At 37.4% G+C, this 24,252-nt stretch overlaps 1 long non-coding RNA gene across 1 annotated transcript; it reads right to left on the reverse strand.

Moving 5' to 3' along the window:
• Positions 1-20,817: 20,817 nt before the first annotated feature.
• On the reverse strand, positions 20,818-23,038 carry LOC113285522. The gene is made up of 3 exons (XR_003328703.1): positions 21,437-23,038; positions 21,202-21,327; positions 20,818-21,079 (listed from the first exon to the last, which is right to left on the reverse strand). It is a non-coding gene; the product is annotated as an uncharacterized LOC113285522 (long non-coding RNA).
• Positions 23,039-24,252: the final 1,214 nt, after the last annotated feature.

Consider the following 24,252-nt stretch of genomic DNA (forward strand, 5'->3'; position numbering starts at 1 on the left):
GTTGAAGTTTTGTTTGCTAATGCGAACTTTAGCAGGGCTAGCTGATTTACTTCTACACCCTCGTCTAATTATTGGAATCATCATCATCACAATCACCAAAATCAGGATCAACCCATAGGTATTGAACAAAGGGGAGAGCAGTCCATAATCGTAAATCTGGAATAGATGTCAAATTACTGCACCAGTGGATCCTTATTTCCTCAAGGCAAGGGAAGCAATTATGAGGTGGTGAAGGTACAGCCCATTCTTCTAAGTTATCCCAGAATGATCAATTTGGTTAGTGAATGTTGTTGTATCTGCAGAACCTTTGTTTCCTTCGTCTTCCTGCTGGTAATAAAACTCCTCTATGCCCAAACACGAAATAAGAACCCTAAGACATTGGAGGTGACCTAGGCCTTCAAGATTTCGACAGCTGTTGCAGTTTACAAGTCTTAATTCCACCAAGTTTGGAAGACAAGAAGATGAACCCACCCACTTCGGAAGCTTAAACCGGGGATAACCCAGATGTTCAATATCTCCAAATTAGGGTGAGGTAGGAGACCTTCAATAGCAGCAGCCAATTCGTCTCCTCCTCCTTCCTAAGTTCCCATTGGTAGAGTCAAATCTTAAATGTTTTGCTAGTCTTTCTAACTTTGCCTTCTCCGCTTTTTTTTACCACCTCTCACATTCCTGTAGATTTGCTGAGCATGAACATCTTCAAGATTATAATAACTGAGGTCAAGGTACCTCATGTGCTTAAACTTAAAACTGGAAGATATAGTTCCCACATATCCTTACCGATGACTAAAACCAAGACGATGTGTTACCAAGTAAACTCAGGATAAAAAAGCCTTCAAGTTGGAGAACAATAATCCTCAGTTTTTTACCATGGTCTAGTACATCAGAAAATATTTTTGGTGCTCCCATGGTTAACTGCAGACGATGAATTCGAGAAATCATTTTCCATTTCACCTGCTTTAACTATCGTGACATCATGACTGCCAACGACACTTAATGCAAGATCACGTACTAAGTCATGCATTTTGAACCATGTAATGTCACCCGAGTCATCCTTTTGTAAATTTTGAAAGAAAGAGCTAGACAACAAACTAAGAAAATAATTACTACCAATATCTTCAAGGAGTTTCGGATTCTCTGTCAAATACATAATCTTTAGGAAATAAGAGCAGTATGAGAAACACTTTTTCAAATGGGGAGGTAAATTATCATCAAAGCTCAATTTGGATTTTCTGGTGTATAGAAAACGTCATTGTCTCCTAGAAAATTAGCTGCAAGTGGTAAACCAACGCATTTTATCTATATTTCCTCGCCTATGTTTGACATAGTTAGTGTCTCGACTGCTCCTTCAGGAGTAAAAGCTCTATTCTTAATAATTAAGAAGCATTCTTAATTACATAAGGTTGTTAGACTGTACGGCGGAATGGCACCCCTAACAATAGATGCAACATTTCTTTTACGTTTACTCCTTTGAGCACCCCCACTTAAATAATCCTTAAGCTTCTCCCAGTCTACGGCATTCTCGTTCCACAGATCACCTAGTTTCTTCCCTTTAATATTTCCATGAACTTCCCTACATCGACACTGGACACATCAATACATCACCTTTCGTTTCAGTAAAGGACTCGAGAATTTTTCTTAAAATTAGAAAGATATCGAAATTTTCAGAAACACAGACTCACGCTTTTGGCTCAATGCTTCCCTCGGTCGAGTGGTCTTTTTGTATACCAATTGAGCTAGGGTCGTTTTCCTAAGTCCCCACATACCCACTGTTGACACTGACTGATATTTTTTCTAATGCTTTAAAATTTGTAGATGATGACGATGAAGGGTTCGTCATCACTAACATCTCTAATGTGCGAGAAGTATCTTTTTATGTTAAGATTTGGGTAATTCCCTTTTCTTCTTTTCATTCATGCATTGTTGTAGCTTTTATACAAGACCATACTTGGTGTACAAGATATTAACCCTAGACACCAACTTGATCCCTTAATTATCGGTCTCAATTTGTTAACCCTGGACACCAACTTGAGCCCTTAATTATCGGTCTCAAGATAGCTACCTACTTGGACCAAAGTTCTCCCTAAACTTCCCACCACAGTCTCGGAAATACTTGGGACTCAAGACACATTCTTGAGTCCTACACCACTACGACACTTACCGTATATATCGTATTTCCTAATACCCCCCTCAAGACGGAGCATGCAGGTCAAAAATGCCCATCTTGGATAAAAGTCTTTGAAACTGTGCTTTCCCCAACGATTTGGTGAAGATATCCGCCAACTGCACCTCCGTAGGTGTGTAGGAAGGTGATAGAGTTTTCTGTACTATAGCATCCCTGACAAGATGACAGTCTACCTCAATATGCTTGGTACGTTGATGAAAAACTGGATTCTGAGAAATATATAATGCAGACTGACTATCACAGAGAAGACTCATTCCATGTGGATGATGAACTCCCAAATCTCTAAGTAATTGTTTCAACCATTTCAATTCACATGTAGCTGCAGCCATTGACCTGTATTCTGCTTCTGCTGAGCTACGTGAAACAGTTTGTTGCTTCTTTGTCTTCCATGACACCGGCGAATCTCCAAGAAGCACAAACCATCCTGTCAAAGATCGTCTAGTCAAAGGACAACTATTCCAATCTGAATCACACCAGCCTTTTAAACTCAGGCTACTATCAGAGCGCAACAGTATTCCTTGCCCAGGATTCTTCTTTAAATACCTCACGACACGGAGTGCTGCTTCCCAGTGGTTACTGACAAATAAAAATCAGCCTACCAATTAGTCTTCTATATTTCTCCACGTCTTCGAACAACTCTCCCGTCGCCAAAGCAAGTCTATGATTAGTCTCCATTGGAACCTCTGCAGGCTTTGCTCCCAATAAACCCGTTTTCATGATAATATCCAATGCATATTTTCGCTGGCATACATAAAAACCTTGTTTACTGCGAGCTATATTCAAACCCAGAAAATATTTCAACTTTCCCAAGTCTTTCATCTTGAAACATTGTCCCAAGTAGGTTTTAAATTTATTAATCTCCTCCAGATTATTTCCTGCAACAATTAAATCATCTACATACACCAAAACATTAAGAGGCATCTTTCCCTTCATCATAGTGAAAAGAGAGTAATCTGAATATGATTGTCGGAACCCATAATTTTTCAAGGTTGTTGATAGTTTTGCAAACCAACAACGTGGAGCCTGTTTCAAACCATATAATGATTTCTTCATTCTACATACCAGATTAGAATTACCTTTGGTAAACCCCGGTGGTATCCTCATATATACTTCTTCCTCCAAGTCTCCATGAAGGAAAGCGTTATGTACATCCATCTGATGTACTTCCCAGTTTTTAACTGTTGCAACAGACAGAAAAGTACGTACCGTTGTCATCTTTGCTACTGGTGCAAATGTCTCTTTGTAATCCATCCCCTCAACCTGATGATTTCCAAAGATCGCCAATCTTGCTTTTAGTCGTACCAACTCCCCATTTGCATCATACTTCTCTGTGTAAATCCATTTACTCCCAAGTGCTTTCTTCCCCGGTGGAAATTCTTGCAATTCCCACGTACCTTGTTCTTCTGTGCTCGTATTTCTGCTTCCATGGCTTTCCGCCACCCTGGATGCTTCATAGCTTCCTTAAAATTCCGAGGCTCAGACCCAGCTGTTAATGCTGCTAGATATTTCTTATGAACTGCATAAAATCTATCACAACTAACATAATATGTCAAAGGATAAGGCGTACCTGAGGATGGTGATTGTGTTGAGTGAGGATGAGATGGACTATTTTCTCGAATGATGTGTGTCACAAAGACTTTTAGCCTACTAGAAGGAATTTTCTGACGCCTTCCCTTGCCCAACTCTTCTGCAGCTGTAGTATCATTGCTAGTACTGACATCCTCTACAGGTTTTCTAGTGTGTCGCCTTCATTAACATCAATACTGCCGCAATCACCGCTGTTCTCAGTCCCTGTCAAGACCCTAGGCATATCGGTCTCAGTGTCTGCAGTGGACTCGGTCTCAGCTGGATCATCAACAACAGTCTCAGAACCTCCAGAATTCGACTGATCCTTCTCAGTGATGGATCTGACCCCATCTGTACTGTCTCAGTCAAATCTCCCTTCAAATCAGTCATATACGGAAACTGATATTCACAAAACTTCACATCTCTTGACACTTGAAAACTTCTTGCTTCTAAATCATACACTTGCCATGCCTTCTTACCAAAACGATAGCCAAGAAATACACATCTTCTTCCTCTACTCGCAAACTTATCTCCGTTACTACCTTGATCATGTACATAGCACAAGCATCCAAATACCTTCAACTGATTATATGGAGGCTGCTTTCCAAATAATATCTCATATGGAGTTTTATTGTTTAGAATAGGTGTAGGCGTATGATTAATTAAATATGCAACAGTTAAGGCGCATTCTCCCCAAAAATATTGGCAAATTGGCTTGAAATCTCAAAGCTCTTGCCACATGCATTATATGTTGATGCTTTCTCTCAACTCTCCCATTCTGTTGAGGTGTAACAACACATGATGTCTCAAACACTATCCCATTAGTCCTAAAATATCCACGTAATGCAATAAACTCGGTTCCATTATCACTTCTAATAATTTTGATTTCTTTACTAAATTGATGTTTCACAAGAGCAATAAAGTTAAGAAATGTCTGTGCAACTTCTGTTTTATTTTGAATCAAATATATCCACACACCTCTTGAAAATCATCTACTATTGTCAAAAAATATTTAGCTCCACAAGATGACTGAGTCTTATAAGGACCCCATAAATCTATATGAACCAACTCAAAAATACAATTGGATTTAGTCAGACTACTAGAAAACTACTCCTATGATGTTTCTCTCGTGGACAAATATCACACGCATCATTATTCTTCTTTAAAAAATTACTCCCACCTGGTAATCTTTGTAACACTTTTTCTGATGGATGTCCCATTCGTCGATGCCACAGCTCATACGTATTTCCACTGACAGCCATTACTTCAACTTGAGGCACACCACAGAAAATATATAGTCCACTTGTCGTTCACCCACTCCAATCACCTTCCTCGTCGACCGGTCCTGTATAAGACATAAGTTTTTAGTACATTGAACACTACATACCAACTCATCAATAAGTTGTGTGACTGAAATTAAGTTACAAGTTATTTGAGGCACATAAAGCACGTTTTCTAGTCTTAAACAAGGCAGAATAACGGTTCCTATTTTCTCAGAATGTGCATATTTCCCATCTGGGAGACCAACTGAACATGCCTTAATATCTCTCACATCTATCATGTCATCCCTTTTACACGTGACATGGTTTGTAGCCCCTGTGTCTACAATCCAAACCGTTTTCTTACCTTGGAGCTGAGATGTGGATTTTCTTGTATTTAAAAACTCAAGCACCTGTTGAAGTTGTGTTGTTGTTACTCCCGTCAGACCTGAGACATCTGATGAGCACGCACCACCTGCATACTTCATTTTTGATATATTCAGATTGTGTGCTCTAACCTGATTGTCATTTCCTTGTCCTCTACCTCCTCTACCATTGGAAAAACCACCAGCTCGTCCTCTACCACCTGCTCTTCCTCCTCTACCATTTCCTCTTCCTCCTCTAGGTCTGTCTCCCCACCATTCTGGGTATCCAATGATCTGAAAACACCCTTCATCTGAGTGTCCTTCTCTGCTACAGTGCTTGCAAAACTTGGCAGGATCATATCTATTGTTCAACTGACGCTGATCAGACTAAACCCTGAAAGACATCACATTCTCTTGCACTTCCGTTGACATAGTTACATCACCTATCCTCAGACGCTCAGAATTCACCATTGTCTGGTATGCCACGTCTACTGATGGCAATAGATCTCTTGCCAACAACTGCTCACGCAGTGAGCTATACAAAGAATCTAATCCAATCAGAAAATAATGTAGGAAGTCCTCTTCTCTTAACGTACTAATATGGCTTGCTATATTACAAGTGCACTTACCACACTTACACTGAGGTACATTCACATATGTCACCAATTCATCCCATATCTTGTGTAATCTTCCAAAGTAGAAAGTAGACAGCTATATCCTTTTATTCTTTTGTTTGCACTCACTCAGAGATGCTTTAAGATGACAGATCCTTGTCCCGCTGACAACACAGAATCTTTTATTCAAGTGTGTCCACACCAAGTTTGCATTATCATAGTACCCAAACTTGATCTGATTGATGGCTCTAACGTGTTGCTGATCCAAGAAACAAGCATTGACTGGACCGAAATCCATTCTTCTAGCTGGTCACAATCTTCAGGTTCTGTGGTAGTCTCATCAACAAAACCGAACTTTCTCTTGGCAATCAAAGATCTTCTTATGGCTCTAGCCCATTCATCATAGTTAGTGCCTTTTAGAACAATCGGTGTGATGATAATTCTTCCTGGTCCATCACTCGACCCTAGATGATATATTGGGTTCTTCTTTTGCATGTCATACTCTTTACTTTTTCCTTTGGTTGATGATTCCGTCTCATCACCCATCTTGTATAGCTTTACGATTTAGGTTTTTTTTTTTTTTCTTCGGTTTCTCAACTGGCTCTTGATGCCTTTTGCCCTTTTTTTGAATAGTTTTGCATTATCATAGTCAACTTCAATATGCTTCGTTCGCTCATGAAAAACTGGATTCTGAGCAATATATAAAGCCGACTGACTATCACATAGAAAGCGCATTCCATGTGTATGATGAACTCCCAAATCACGTAGTAATTGTTTCAACCATTTTAATTCACACGTAACTGCCGACATAGAACGATATTCCGCTTCAGTCGATGAACGAGAAACAGTATGTTGCTTTTTAGTTTTCCATGACACCGGTGAATCTCCAAGAAGAACAAACCATCCAGTCAATGAGCGTCTAGTTAAGGGACAACTCGCCCAATATGAGTCACACCATCCTTTTAAATTAAGACCACTATCAGAGCGCAAAAGAATTCCATGTCCAGGATTCTTCTTCAAATATCGAACCACACGAATAGCTGCTTCCCAATGTGCTAGTCTTGGTCGTTGCATAAATTGAGACAAAATATGCACGGAATATGTCAGGTCCAGTCTAGTCACGGACAAGTAAATCAAACAACCAACTAGTCTTCTATACTTCTCCACATTTGTAAACCAATCTCCTTTGTCCAAAGAAAGACGATGATTTGTTTCCATTGGAAATTCTGCAGGTTTTGCACCTAATAAACCTGTTTCCATGATGATATCTAATGCATATTTTCTCTTACATATATAAAAACCTTGTTTACTCCGAGCCACCTCCAAACCCAGAAAATACTTCAGTTTTCCCAAATCTTTCATCTTGAAACATTGTCCCAAGTATATTTTGAATTGATGAAGCGCAACCAAATCATTGCCCGCAACAATCAAATCATCAACATAGACCAAAAAATTAAGATGCATCTTTCCCTTGGTCATAGTAAAAAGAGAATAATCCGAATACGACTGTCGAAAACCATAACTCTTCAAAGCCGCAGACAATTTTGCAAACCAACACCGAGGAGCCTGTTTTAAACCATATAAAGATTTCTTCATCCTACACACCATATTAGACTTATCTTTAGCAAATCCGGGTGGTATCTAAATATACACTTCTTCCTCCAAATCTCCATGAAGAAATGCATTATGCACATCCATCTGATGCACTTCCAGTTCTTAATCGCTGTAACAGCTAGAAAAGTCCGCACTGTCGTCATTTTCGCCACTGGTGCAAATGTATCATTGTAATCCAACCCTTCAACTTAATGATTCCCAATAATAACCAGTCTAGCTTTGAGTCGCACCAACTTCCATTCTCATCATACTTTTCTGTATAAATCCATTTACTGCCGAGTGCCTTCTTTCCCGGCGGTAATTCTTCTAATTCCCATGTTCCTTGTTCTTCCAAGGCTCGTATTTCTTCTGTCATTGCTTTGCGCCATCCTGGATGCTTCATAGCTTCTTTGAAGCTTGCAGGTGCAGACCCAGCAGTAATTGCTGCAAGAAATTTTCTATGAACTGCAGAAAATCTATCACAACAAACATAATATGTCAAAGGATACGGCATACCTGAGGATGATGATTGTGGAGAGTGAGTACAAGATGGACTATTTTCTCGTACGGTGTGTGTCACTAAACCTTTGAGTCGATTAGACGGAATCTTCTGTCGCTTTCCTTTACCCATCTCACCCAAATTAGCTTCCTGCACCTCTTCATTTGAGACCACACGGTTCTCAGTAATATCTTCAGGGTTCTCAGTAATGTCTTCTGGGTTCTCAGTAATATATTCTGGGTTCTCGGTAATGTATTCTGGATTCTCAGTAATGTATTCTGGTTTTTTTTTTTTTTTTTTTTTTTTTCTTTTTTTTTTTCTTCTCAGCAATGTCTTCCGGGTTCTCAGTAACTATTTCAGCCTCTCTCTGCACCATTTCTTCTACTCCTCTTTCTTCGTCATCACTCCAACACACATCATTCTTAGCCCGAACTATCTCAGTTGGCTTATCAGGTACCCTGGATATGTAAGGAAACTGATATTCATAAAACTCTACATCTCTTGAAACCATAAATTGTCTTTTATCTAAATCATATACTTGCCACGCCTTTTTCCCAAAAGGATAACCAAGAAACACACATCTCCTACCTCGACTTGCGAACTTATCCCCTTTACTACTTTGATCATGCACATAACACAAGCAACCAAACACTCTCAACTGATTGTATGGGTCCGGTTTCCCAAATAAAACTTCATATGGAGTTTTGTTGTTTAGAATAGGTGTAGGCGTACGATTAATCAAATACGCAGCCGTTAATGCACATTCTCCCCAAAAACGGATCGGTAAATTTGCTTGGAATCTTAAAGCTCTTGCCACATTCATTATGTGTTGATGTTTTCTCTCAACTCTTCCATTCTGTTGAGGTGTTCCTACACACGACGTCTCAAAAACTATCCCAATAGTCTTAAAATATCCACGCAACGCATGAAATTCAGTTCTATTATCACTTCTAAAATTTTTGATTTCTTTACCAAATTGACGTTTCACAAGAGCAATAAAGTTAAGAAATATTGTTTCAACCTCAGTTTTTCTTTGAATTAAATAAATCCACACACCTCTTGAAAAATCATCTACTATTGTCAGAAAATATTGAGCTCCAGAAGACGAATGCATCTTATAAGGGCCCCATAAATCTATATGAACCAAATCAAAACTACAACTGGATTTACTCAAACTACTAGCAAAGCTACTTCTACGATGTTTTGCACGCGGACAAATATCACACGCATCATTATTCTTCTTCAATAATCTACCCACACCTGGTAACTGTTGTAACACTTTCTCTGATGGATGTCCCAATCGTCGATGCCACAGCTCATACGTATCACTACTAACCGCAAGCACTTTAACTGGAGGCACACCACATAAAATATATAGTCCACCTCGTCACTCACCCACTCCAATCACCTTCCTCGTCAACCGGTCCTATATAAGACATAAACTGTTAGTACATTGGACATTGCATACTACCTCATCAATGAGCTATGTAACTGAAATTAAGTTACAAGTTATCTGTGGCACATAAAGAACATTGTCCAATCTCAAACCACCAGGAAGAACAACATTTCCTATTTTCTCAGACTGGGCATGTTTTCCGTCTGGCAGTCCCACGGAGCATGCTCTAATATCTTTCACATTTATCATATCATCTCTTTTACACGTGACATGATTTGTAGCTCCTGTATCTATAATCCAGGATGTTTGATTTGTCTTACCTTGTAGCTGGGAACTGAATTTTCTTGAATTTAAATACTCAAGCACCTGCTGAACCTGACTTGCAGTCACGCCCGTCAATCCTGATCCATCTACTGAAGAACCAGCGCCAGAATGAGTTGTCGCTGCTGCTGAGATGTTCAAATTATGCGCACGTATATTGCCCTGTCCTCTACCTCCTCTACTGTTCTCTACAACCTTTACTCTTTTTGATGATTCTGTATCATCCGCCATGTTTACTGGATTAGGGTTCTCGGGTTCTTGTTAATCAACCTGGCTCGTGATGCCATGTTAAGATTTGGGTAATTCCCTTTTCTTCTTTTCATTCATGCATTGTCGTAGCTTTTATACAAGACCATACTTGGTGTACAAGATATTAACCCTAGACACCAACTTGAGCCCTTAATTATCGGTCTCAAGATAGCTTCCTACTTGGACCAAAGTTCTCCCTAAACTTCCCAACACAGTCTTGGAAATACTTGGGACTCAAGACACATTCTTGAGTCCTACACCACTACGACACTTACCATATATATCGTATTTCCTAATATTTTATGTTCCAACAATTTTATAATATAGCCTATAAAATAAAATTAAATATTCTAATCATCAACGTTATGGTCGTTCTGCTTCGCGATTCATCTACCTCTTCATTAACGATTTTGATCTTTCTAGCAACTTTTTTTTTCTAAGACCAAATTTTACTGTAGATAGAACTTGTTACCTTATCCGTATTTCCATCCTCTTGGATTGACGCATAGCTTAGTAGGAAATTTCATCCAAAAGTTCGTCAGCATCATATGCAACATCCTAGAGCCTTCTCAACCAGAGTTGCGCAACTTTGTCTTTCGTCTGCTTCTTTTTGACGTCCGATGTCACATCTGCGATCATCCCCAGAGTACTCTTAAGCTTTTGCAGCGCTTTACCTACAGTCCCAGCCATACCAATTTTTCTGGCAGCACCATTAACAAAGATCTCTTCAGACGCCATAATAACAAGTAAACGATTTCAAGATGAGAAAACAATTAACAGAATGGATAGAAGAACAAAGCACAAGAATAAGTGATTATATAGTTACGGGAAATTAGTTATAGATATAGAATACAGAAATTAAGCACAATGGAAACTCCACAAACATATGGACAAAGTAAAACACGGCTAGCAATTGAATCCAACACGTAATCCGGAATTCCAACCTAATCCAATGACCACTTTCTAGAAACAACTTTTATAACCTGAAAAATGCATCACACTAAATCGAAAAAGTAACTAATAAGATGAATGCAAAACTTAAAGGAGATTTGCACAGCCGTCTTATAAATAAACCCAATGATCACAAGACTGAAGGAGGAGAAAAACCGTACAAAATCTCTCCACCACATTATAAAAATGGAGAATCAAAAGAAGAATACAAATTATTTTGATCAGTAAAAAGGTTGATGTAATTGTTTCTTATTTCTTCCTTGATAACAAATTGACCAAAACAGTCAACACCATCAATTTGAAGCTTTGCAATAGTATTTCTTTTCTTTCTAGAACTTGCAATTAAATGAAAGTAAGTAGTATTATCATCCCCCCATCGAAAAACATTTTTCTTAGCTCTAAGTTACCACTTTCTTGCTTCTATGTTTTCATTGGTCCTCAACTTAATCATGTATTGAAGCCTTTCTTTTCATTGAGCAGGCTGATGAGCAGAAGTCTCCTCAAGAATATTCAAAGCACCAATATTCTTAGTAAGACTCTTTTTCTCACGGTTCACAACTCCAAACTCTTTCCTACTCCAGTTCTTAGTAAAATGTTTTAGATTCTGAAGTTTAAGAAAGAAGATTGTACTTACACTGCCACTGGAGTCCATTGATCTCCACCAAATCTCCACCATATTCACAAAATCTTTATGCTTAATCCAACTTATTTCAACTTAAAGTAAGGTTTGTTGCTTACCAATAAACCAGTTGTAACAAAAATAAGGTTATGATCAAATATAGTTCTAGTTAGTACAATCTGTAAAGCATTAGGGAATGCATCGTCGAAGTCGACACTAAATAAGAAGCTATCCAATCTGCATAGAAGTGGGTCATCTTGGTTATTATTCCACGTAAAAGAACCACCAATCAAAGGTTGATACACCAATCTTGTTGCAGAATGAAGTTATTGAAAAAACCCGAGTTTATATTATCAGCTTCACCTCTATTCCTTTTTGCGTCTGTTCTAACTGCATTAAGGTCACCATCTACCCAAAAAGGCCAATTTCACCAATGTCTTGCTTCCTTCGTATCTTCCCAGAAAATCTCACTAGGGTTATACTCACATGGACTACAAGCATTTGTGACTGCTCATTTAAAGCCATTAGCCCTTATAATAAACAGGGTTGAACACAGTAAAGTGAAGGCGGGGACTTATGTAATCGTAATCCAAATATGTATACCAAAAATTTCACAACAAACCCGTTGTGAAGCCACATAGTCGAAAGTATAAGATGGAGAGTTTTGTTTTTTCTGTAAGTAAATGTAGGCTGAACATGGTTTCGGTTTTCCGCTGGAACCGGACTAAACCAGACCAATTAGAAAGAAACCAAACCGAACCATTTCCTAATGGATTGGTTACGGTGTAGAAAGTGGAATACCAATAGTGTTGGTTTTGGTTTGGTTTGACCTCTAAAACCGAACCAAAAACCATTGGAAAACCGATTAATTTTTAAACTTAATTTCTACCGTTGATTTACAAGTATTAGATTCTACCCATTAATTTAGAGGATAAATAGAAACCCTAAATCTAATATTTCATTATGATACTCTTTCTCTTTCTCCTTCTCTCAGTCGTCTCCCTTCTCCACCCCCAACTACAGCCGCTGCTACTCGACTTTTTTCTTCCCGTCTTCCTTCTTTTTTATTTGTCAATAACTAAATTAAGATATATTATATATCTTCTTTTGTCTCTAGAATTGGAGTAAACTTTAACTATTTTTGATGTATTTTTTTTTTTCTGTAAATTTGTGTAAACCAGTACTATCGGCAACTACGATTTTTATATCTGTAAATTTGTGTTTGTTTTTTTTTTGGTTTTACATAATTATTGGTTAACCAAAAACCACTGGGACAAACCGAAACCAACTGGAACCATTTGGAAACCGAACTAATGGATTGGTTTGGTTTAGATTTTTAGAAACCAATAGTATTGGTTTTGGTTTTGGTTTGACTAGAAACCGAACCAAAACCGACCATGAACAGCCCTAGGAAAATGTCTCCACTTCCGCATAGTTGATGAGTTCACTCTACAATTTGTTCAAAAGTTTTAAGGAAAAGTAAGAAACCTAATATATGGACTCCAAGGATTTGGTTTTGAGGACTCCTATGGATTCAACTATCCTAAATGTGGATGTGGGGAGACCTATTTTGTTATCAAAAATACAAAAATATCCTTCAAAAACCTAAATAATTACCAAACTTAAATCTAATTAAATCAAAAACAAAACCTAAACCTAAACCTAAATCTACCCGTTTCTTCTTCTTCCTCTCTTATTTTCCTCCAACGCCATTTGCATGACCCGCTTTTTTGTCATTTTGTGAACCCTCAAAACACGAATCTTAGATCCCCTATAATAGGTTTCAGAGAAAAAAACAGTCTTGGAATTAGTTTTCCATTTATCTGGGTAGACAATCCAAATCCAAAGCCCCGTTGTAAAACTTGGGTGAACGGAGTATATATCGGGTTAATAATCAAGGTAAATATGGATATAACCATACAAAACCTTTAGGTCGTGATTATGATGATCATTAGAACGCATTACACAGTACAAAGTTGCAGAGGGACAAGCCAAACATGTGGAGACCATTTTTATCATGTTATAATCATCTGCACAATAAATTTTTCTTTTGATGGCCAAAAAAGTTAATCATTCTTTCGTTTTTCCTCTCACCCTTTTTCTCTCCGCAACACAGAAGGAAAAAAAAACTAATTTTTTTCAGATTTTAGATCCTTGATCTACCCGGTTTTGGTTTGATTTTTCAGATCTACGGGGAAGTTAAAGTTTGTTTATTTGAATAGATTTATCTTCTAATAAAAGAAATTGTTTCTAGAGAATTTTTATGATTTCTTATCGGTCTGATGGTTTCATAATACTATCAGTACTTGTTTTCTTACTAACCGCAAGCACTTTAACTGGAGGCACACCACAGAAAATATATAGTCCACCTCGTCACTCACCCACTCCAATCACCTTCCTCGTCAACCGGTCCTATATAAGACATAAACTGTTAGTACATTGGACATTGTTTACTACCTCATCAATGAGCTGTGTAACTGAAATTAAGTTACAAGTTATTTGTGGCACATAAAGAACATTGTCCAATCTCAAACCACCAGGAAGAACAACAGTTCCTATTTTCTCATACTGGGCATGTTTTCCGTCTGGCAGTCCTACAGAGCATGCTCTAATATCTTTCACATTTACCATATCATCTCTTTTACACGTGACATGATTTGTAGCTCCTGTATCTATAATCCAGGATGTTTGATTTGTCTTACCTTGTAGCTGGGAACTGAATTTTCTTGAATTTAAATACTCAAGCACCTGCTGGACCTGACTTGCAGTCACGCCCGTCAATCCTGATCCATCTACTGAAGAACCAGCGCCAGAATGAGTTGCTGTTGCTGCTGAGATGTTCAAATTATGCGCACGTATATTTCCCTGTCATCTACCTCCTCTGCTGTTCTCTACAACTTTTCCTCTTTTTGATGATTCTGTATCATCCGCCATGTTTACTGGATTAGGGTTCTCGGGTTCTTGTTAATCAACCTGGCTCTTGATGCCATATTAAGATTTGGGTAATTCCTTTTTCTTCTTTTCATTCATGCATTGCCGTATCTTTTATACAAGACCATACTTGGTGTACAAGATATTAACCCTAGACACCAACTTGAGCCCTTAATTATTGGTCTCAAGTTATTAACCCTAGACACCAACTTGAGCCTTTAATTATCGGTCTCAAGATAGCTACCTACTTGGACCAAAGTTCTCCCTAAACTTCCTAACACAGTCTCGGAAATACTTGGGACTCAAGACACATTCTTGAGTCCTACACCACTACGACACTTACCATATATATCGTATTTCCTAATATTTTATCTTCCAACAATTTTATAATATAGCCTATAAAAGAAAGTTCAATATTCTAATCATCAACGTTATGGTCGTTCTGCTTCGCGATTCATCTACCTCTTGATTAACGATTTTGATCTTTCTAGCGACTTTTATTTTCTAAAACCAAATTTTATTGTAGATAGAACTTGTTACCTTATCCGTATTTCCATCCTCTTGGATTGACGCATAGCTTAGTAGGTAATTTCATCCAAAAGGTCGTCAGCATCATATGCAACATCCTGGAGCCTTCTCAACCAGAGTTGCGCAACTTTGTCATTCATCTGCTTCTTTTTGACGTCCGATGTCACATATGCGATCATCTCCAGAGTACTCTTAAGCTTTTGCAGCGCTTTACCTACAGTCCCAGCCATACCAATTTTTCTGGCAGCACCATTAACAAAGATCTCTTCAGACGCTATAATAACAAGTAAACGATTTCAAGATGAGAAAACAATTAACAGAATGGATGGAAGAACAAAGCACAAGAATAAGTGATTATATAGTTACGGGAAATTAGTTATAGATATAGAATACATAAATTAAGCACAATGGAAACTCCACAAACATATGGACAAAGTCAAACACGGCTAGCAATTGAATCCAACACGTAATCCGGAATTCCAACCTAATCCAATGACCACTTTCTAGAAACAACTTTTATAACCTGAAAAATGCATCACACTAAATCGAAATAGTAACTAATAAGATGAAAGCAAAACTTAAAGGAGATTTGCGCAGCCGTCTTATAAATAAACCCAATGATCACAAGACTGAAGGAGGAGAAAACTCGTACAAGATCTCTCCACCACATTATAAAAATGCATAGAATCAAAAGAAGAATACAAATTATTCTGATCAGTAAAAAAGTTGATGTAATAGTTTCTTATTTCTTCCTTGATAACAACTTGACCAAAACAGTCAACACCATCAATTTGAAGCTTTGCAATAGTATTTCTTTTCTTTCTAGAACTTGCAATTAAATGAAAGTAAGTAGTATTATCATCCCCCCATCGAAAAACATTTTTCTTAGCTCTAAGTTACCACTTTCTTGCTTCTATGTTTTCATTGGTCCTTAACTTAATCATGTATTGAAGCCTTTCTTTTCATTGAGCAGTCTGATGAGCAGAAGTCTCCTCAAGAATATTCAAAGCAACAATATTTTTAGTAAGACTCTTTTTCTCACGGTTCACAACTCCAAACTCTTTCCTACTCCAGTTCTTAGTAAAATGTTTTAGATTCTGAAGTTTAAGGAAGAAGATTGTACTTACACTGCCACTGGAGTCCATTGATCTCCACCAAATCTCCACCATATTCACAAAATCTTTATGCTTAATCCAACTTCTTTCAACTTAAAGTAAGGTTTGTTGCTTACCAATAAACCAGTTGTAACAAAAATAAGGTTATGATCAGATATAGTTCTAGTTAGTACAATCTGTAAAGCATTAGGGAATGCATCGTCGAATTCGACACTAAATAAGAAGCTATCCAATCTGCATAGAAGTGGGTCATCTTGGTTATTATTCCACGTAAAAGAACCACCAATCAAAGGTTGATACACCATTCTTGTTGAAGAATGAAGTTATTGAGAAAACCCGAGTTTATATTATCAGCTTCACCTCTATTCCTTTTTGCGTCTGTTCTAACTGCATGAAGGTCACCATCTACAAATAAAGGCCAATTGCACCAATGTCTTGCTTCCTTCGTATCTTCCCAGAAAATCTCACTAGGGTTATACTCACATGGACTACAAGCATTTGTGACTGCTCATTTAAAGCCATTAGCCCTTATAATAAACAGAGTTGAACACAGTAAAGTGAAGGCAGGGACTTATGTAATCGTAATCCAAATATGTATACCAAAAAGTTCACAACAAACCTGATATGAAGCCACATAGTCGAAAATATAAGATGGAGAGTTTTGTTTTTTCCGTAAGGAAAATTCTCCACTTCCGCATAGTTGATGAGTTCAATCTACAATTTGTTCAAAAGTTTTACGAAAAAGTAAGAAACCTAATATAGGGACTCCAAGGATTAGGTTTTGAGGGCTCCTATGGATTCAACTATCCTAAATGTGGATGTGGGGAGACCTATTTTGTTATCAAAAATACAAAAATATCCTTCGAAAAACTAAATAATTACCAAACTTAAATCTAATTAAATCAAAAACAAAACCTAAACCTAAACCCACCAGTTTCTTCTTCTTCCTCTCTTATTTTCCTCCAACGCCATTTGCATGACCCGCTTTTTTGTCATTTTGTGAACCCTCAAAACACGAATCTTAGATCCCCTATAATAGGTTTCAGAGAAAAAAACAGTCGTGGAATTAGTTTTCCATTTATCTGGGTAGACAATCCAAATCCAAAGCCCCGTTGTAAAACTTGGGTGAACGGAGTATATATCTGGTTAATAATCAAGGTAAATATGGATATAACCTTACAAAACCTTTAGGTCGTGATTATGATGATCATTAGAACGCATTACACAGTACAAAGTTTCAGAGGGACAAGCCAAACATGTGGAGACCATTTTTATCATGTTATAATCATCTGCACAATAAATTTTTCTTTTGATGGCCAAAAAAGTTAATCATTCTTTCGTTTTTCCTCTCACCCTTTTTCTCTCCGCAACACAGAAGGAAAAAAAAACTACTTTTTTCAGATTTTAGATCCTTGATCTACCCGGTTTTGGTTTGATTTTTCAGATCTACGGGGAAGATAAAGTTTGTTTATTTGAATAGATTTATCTTCTAATAAAAGAAATTGTTTCTAGAGAATTTTTATGATTTCTTATCGGTCTGATGGTTTCATAATACTATCAGTACTTGTTTTCTTATTGTCTTAGTAGGTTTTTATGGTGGATTTGCATTATCATCAAGCATCTTCTGGATGAAAACGATCTTCTTCGTCATATGTGGAGATTGTTTGTGAAGAAATTAATATGGGAATATTACTTCCTTTTTATGGAAGCATGTAATATTCATGATGATCAGGAAACAAAATGGTTTCAAACCATTACAAGGATATTCAATCCTTCAACGGGAAGCAGATAATTCGATTTTCATATCTTGTTTCTTTAAGTTTCAAATGTAAATCATGTACTATCTGTGTTGTCCTGTTTCTTGATGTAATTGAACATGATCAACCAGAAGGGTGTGTCTATCTACCACCTCTTCTTTGTAATCCTTCAAACCTCAAATTGAATGAGGTAGTCAATATATAAAATTCAAGGGCTTTTCAAAGCACAAAATTGGTTAAAAAGGCCAAAATCAACAATTCCTGAGTGAAAAAGACATTTACATTTTGATACTGTTTAAATGGACAAAAATATAAAAATAGCCAGGATGTAAACAATTTCATCCTACCCATTTTCAAATACTTTTTCTTATTTTTAATTTACATCTGGATGCATTCAGTTTCATCCTCGCTATTTTTTAAGTTTAAGCCAGGATGCACCCAGTTTCATCTTTGTTATTTTTTTGGTGTCCATTTCACCCATACTAATTTTTACTCGTCCATTCGTTGGACAAATGACCCATTTTCCGTTTTCAAAGCCCCTTGTTCCTTTAAAAAAAAAAGAAAAAACTTGCCGGCCACACAAGCAGCGTTTACATGCATTGTTAAATAAAAATCAACATTCTTTTTGTACTGCGGCTATTGTATGGTGTTGGCATGCATCGTAAAAACTAGTTGGATTACTCAAACGACAAGGTAAATTTGGAATCGTTACCAAATTTTAGGTCATAAATCATGAAGACAGGTATCCCGTTATGATACGGGTTTTGGGTCACTACCGCATATTTGGTTTATTGGTTGATTTAACTGCTCATAATAGATAAAAATACGAAAATTAAAAATAACCAGTTTATTTTATTTAGATATTAATGAAAAATTACTATTAAAGAAGAATAAAGAAAGTAACCTAGCAACAAAACTGGCTCCAACTCGTTTATGAATAAGGATACCTAATCCATAAAAAAAAAAAACCATCCAAACGTCCCCTAGCGTCGAAAGATGAAAATTAAAAATAAAAACACAGTTTATTTTATTTCATCATTCACACTTTCCAACTACCAACTTGCCATTCGTCTCTTTTTTCCCACGCATCCTTCAAATATGGCCTATCATTACGAAACAAATAAAACCCATCTCGACGAGCAGACCATTGACAAGAACCACCACAATAAGATATGTAGCTGTCTACTAATCCATTTGCATGGTAAACATCAAAAGTACCATGATACCAACGCTTATCCTGATTATCGTACCAACGAAAATCACACCAAAAATATGTAAAACCAGCAGCTACACCAAAATTCCAATGCCATTCCTGACCTTGATGAAGTGTACGTTGACCTAGATCATCATCATTAGACCTGCAGTGCATATCCAACGAAACCTGATTTCCTTGGATGTCATTTTGTACTTTCACCGCCCCGTGATAAGATGAACCTTTGGAAACCAGAACTGAAAACAATAGCAACAGCAAACTTAAATTGCAATGGCTCCTCCTGGTACCCATTTTTTTGATGATTTGATCAAGTATGCCAAGAATCTCCTATCTATATCTATATATAATAGAGAGAGCTGCTCATACAAGGCCTAATCGAATTAATTGCATATATATATATATATAAACTTAGATTAGATTTTTAATAGGAATTTTAGGAAAAATCCAAGTATGTTAGGAATTTCTTTTGGCGTAAGATTAGATTTTTATTTTATTGCCGATGAACAATATTTACATTCTTATTATTGAAATTCTTTCTTTTTTTTTTCTCAATTCCATTCATGTATTTCCTTATATATAGGATTTTAGATTTTTAGATGTATTTCTCAAAATGGAAATCTCAAATTCCTTTTTTTTTTTTTTTTTTTGTCTAAACTTGGCTATAGTTCTAGATTTGTTTTCGGAATTATATAACAGGATCGGCAAATAAGATCAAAAATTCTATTAACAACTTTTGAGTGAAAAAATTAGGTATGTTTTGGTATTTTAGTTGTATACACGGGTATAGGTTTTGAAAAAAATAATGGAGAGATCCAAGTAAAGGACGTCATGAAGATGCTTCTAGAGCATATCACCAAGTTGCTCTTCGAATTGAAGGTAACACTTCACTTCTCTTGATAAATTTTCATTTAGACCTTGAATTCTGTTGCCCTATCTCAGTTAAGTTGCGATTTTCTTGTCTTTGCATTGTGAAAACTTGAGACATAGGTTACATCGTATTTCATCAATTGTTGTAAGGTTTAATTCCTTTCAGAATATGTAGATGTTGGTCTAACGGAGTAGTTAGTTGATACCACCGAGTTGAGTTTGAAACTAGTTATCTACATAATTCCTATCAAGAATATAAAATTCCATCAGAAATTCATGTCATGGTTGTGTATTTTGCTTAGTCAGAACTTCATTGTGGTTATAAAAGATTAAAGCTCTTGCGGAAACAACACCTTCGCCTTGAACTTGTAGTACCTACTATGAGTTCCATGAACCCTGTCAAGAAATGGAGGTTTACCCTCTATCTTCACTGACCCTCCTGCACGGGCAAGAAAGCCATTAGCAAAACCCGCGCCACCTAGTAGCAGAGATGGAAGTTTCTGAAAATTCTGATCAAGGAGGGTAAAAAGTGTTCTGCATTCCTGGATGCACTATAAGAGTTGCCTGCTGAAGCACTATCTGCTCAACAAGTCAAGTGGCACAGCAGCAAATGATGTAGATCCTGAATTCCTAGCAGCCGTCCCTCCAGATATCCGTGCAGAGGTTGTAGCACAGCAGCAAGCTCAGAGATTGCACCATTCACAGGACCGGAAGGGCAACCTGTGAAATATTGCTACATTCCCTGCTGAATTAACAGAAGAGGTGCAGCCAAATGGTTGTTTAAAATTTTTGTGCATCTTTTATACATGTTTCCACTTTTCAGTTGCGAATAATAACAGACTCTGGGTATCCATCAGAACGAACAACTCCATTAAAAATACAACTTGAAAGAGAAAGCATATCACTATGACTGTCATCCCAACTAGGTTGAAACCACAACCACCAGCACCTGCTGAGGGGCAAATCATATATTCAACCAATTGCCATCCTCAAGCTCCCACAATCCCTCATCACCCAATCAAATCTCCAATTAATCAACTCTTCCGGTGAGCCCCTGCCACAATTAATCTCAAGAGTAAGTGAAGAAATACTATAACATGATATTCAAAGTGAAGAAACAAGTGTAGATTAAAATCTTATTTAGTCAAAGACAATGCTGCTACACCATAACCTTACCTTACTTCTCGATACAAATGTAGTTTTTTTTAATCTCTGTAGACTGTAGGAAAGCTTTTAACGAAAACTAATAACGTGCTGGATATGTGTTCTATAGATGGCTCCGTTGCAATTCCAAATTGAATCCTACAGGATGTGATTTTTAGAAAAAGAAATTAGTTGCATACATTAAATTTAGATGATAAATTAGATTTGAAGATTAAAAATAAAAACAGAAAGAGAGTTGAGAAGAGACCTGTTGAAGTTTGTTGTTTGCTAATGCGAACTTTAGCAGGGCTAGCTGATTTACTTCTACACCCTCGTCTAATTATTGGAATCATCATCATCACAATCACCAAAATCAGGATCAACCCATAGGTATTGAACAAAGGGGAGAGCAGTCCATAATCGTAAATCTGGAATAGATGTCAAATTACTGCACCAGTGGATCCTTATTTCCTCAAGGCAAGGGAAGCAATTATGAGGTGGTGAAGGTACAGCCCATTCTTCTAAGTTATCCCAGAAATGATCAATTTGGTTAGTGAATGTTGTTGTAGCTGCAGAACCTTTGTTTCCTTCGTCTTCCTGCTGGTAATAAAACTCCTCTATGCCCAAACACGAAATAAGAACCCTAAGACATTGGAGGTGACCTAGGCCTTCAAGATTTCGACAGCTGTTGCAGTTTACAAGTCTTAATTCCACCAAGTTTGGAAGACAAGAAGATGAACCCACCCACTTCGGAACCCTTAAACCGGGGATAACCCAGATGTTCAATATCTCCAAATTAGGGTGAGGTAGGAGACCTTCAATAGAAGCAGCCAATTCGTCTCCTCCTCTTTCCTAAGGTTCCCATTGGTAGAGTCAAATCTTAAATGTTTTGCTAGTCTTTCTAACTTTGCCTTCTCCGCTTTTTTTTTACCACCTCTCACATTCCTGTAGATTTGCTGAGCATGAACATCTTCAAGATTATAATAACTGAGGTCAAGGTACCTCATGTGCTTAAACTTAAAACTGGAAGATATAGTTCCCACATATCCTTACCGATGACTAAAACCAAGACGATGTGTTACCAAGTAAACTCAGGATAAAAAAGCCTTCAAGTTGGAGAACAATAATCCTCAGTTTTTTACCATGGTCTAGTACATCAGAAAATATTTTTGGTGCTCCCATGGTTAACTGCAGACGATGAATTCGAGACACATCATTTTCCATTTCACCTGCTTTAACTATCGTGACATCATGACTGCCAACGACACTTAATGCAAGATCACGTACTAAGTCATGCATTTTGAACCATGTAATGTCACCCGAGTCATCCTTTTGTAAATTTTGAAAGAAAGAGCTAGACAACAAACTAAGAAAATAATTACTACCAATATCTTCAAGGAGTTTCGGATTCTCTGTCAAATACATAATCTTTAGGAAATAAAGAGCAGTATGAGAAACACTTTTTCAAATGGGGAGGTAAATTATCATCAAAGCTCAATTTGGATTTTCTGGTGTATAGAAAACGTCATTGTCTCCTAGAAAATTAGCTGCAAGTGGTAAACCAACGCATTTTATCTATATCTCCTCGCCTATGTTTGACATAGTTAGTGTCTCGACTGCTCCTTCAGGAGTAAAAGCTCTATTCTTAATAATTAAGAAGCATTCTTAATTACATAAGGTTGTTAGACTGTACGGCGGAATGGCACCCCTAACAATAGATGCAACATTTCTTTTACGTTTACTCCTTTGAGCACCCCCACTTAAATAATCCTTAAGCTTCTCCCAGTCTACGGCATTCTCGTTCCACAGATCACCTAGTTTCTTCCCTTTAATATTTCCATGAACTTCCCTACATCGACACTGGACACATCAATACATCACCTTTCGTTTCAGTAAAGGACTCGAGAATTTTTCTTAAAATTAGAAAGATATCGAAATTTTCAGAAACACAGACTCACGCTTTTGGCTCAATGCTTCCCTCGGTCGAGTGGTCTTTTTGTATACCAATTGAGCTAGGGTCGTTTTCCTAAGTCCCCCCATACCCACTGTTGACACTGACTGATATTTTTTCTGATGCTTTAAAATTTGTAGATGATGACGATGAAGGGTTCGTCATCACTAACATCTCTAATGTGCAGGAAGTATCTTTTTATATTAAGATTTGGGTAATTCCCTTTTCTTCTTTTCATTCATGCATTGTTGTAGCTTTTATACAAGACCATACTTGGTGTACAAGATATTAACCCTAGACACCAACTTGATCCCTTAATTATCGGTCTCAATTTGTTAACCCTGGACACCAACTTGAGCCCTTAATTATCGGTCTCAAGATAGCTACCTACTTGGACCAAAGTTCTCCCTAAACTTCCCACCACAGTCTCGGAAATACTTGGGACTCAAGACACATTCTTGAGTCCTACACCACTACGACACTTACCGTATATATCGTATTTCCTAATACCCCCCTCAAGACGGAGCATGCAGGTCAAAAATGCCCATCTTGGATAAAAGTCTTTGAAACTGTGCTTTCCCCAACGATTTGGTGAAGATATCCGCCAACTGCACCTCCGTAGGTTTGTAGGAAGGTGATAGAGTTTTCTGTACTATAGCATCCCTGACAAGATGACAGTCTACCTCAATATGCTTGGTACGTTGATGAAAAACTGGATTCTGAGAAATATATAATGCAGACTGACTATCACAGAGAAGACTCATTCCATGTGGATGATGAACTCCCAAATCTCTAAGTAATTGTTTCAACCATTTCAATTCACATGTAGCTGCAGCCATTGACCTGTATTCTGCTTCTGCTGAGCTACGTGAAACAGTTTGTTGCTTCTTTGTCTTCCATGACACCGGCGAATCTCCAAGAAGCACAAACCATCCTGTCAAAGATCGTCTAGTCAAAGGACAACTATTCCAATCTGAATCACACCAGCCTTTTAAACTCAGGCTACTATCAGAGCGCAACAGTATTCCTTGCCCAGGATTCTTCTTTAAATACCTCACGACACGGAGTGCTGCTTCCCAGTGGTTACTGACAAATAAAAATCAGCCTACCAATTAGTCTTCTATATTTCTCCA

Source organism: Papaver somniferum, chromosome 6, assembly GCF_003573695.1.
Source record: "Papaver somniferum cultivar HN1 chromosome 6, ASM357369v1, whole genome shotgun sequence".
Classification (NCBI taxonomy): domain Eukaryota; kingdom Viridiplantae; phylum Streptophyta; class Magnoliopsida; order Ranunculales; family Papaveraceae; genus Papaver; species Papaver somniferum.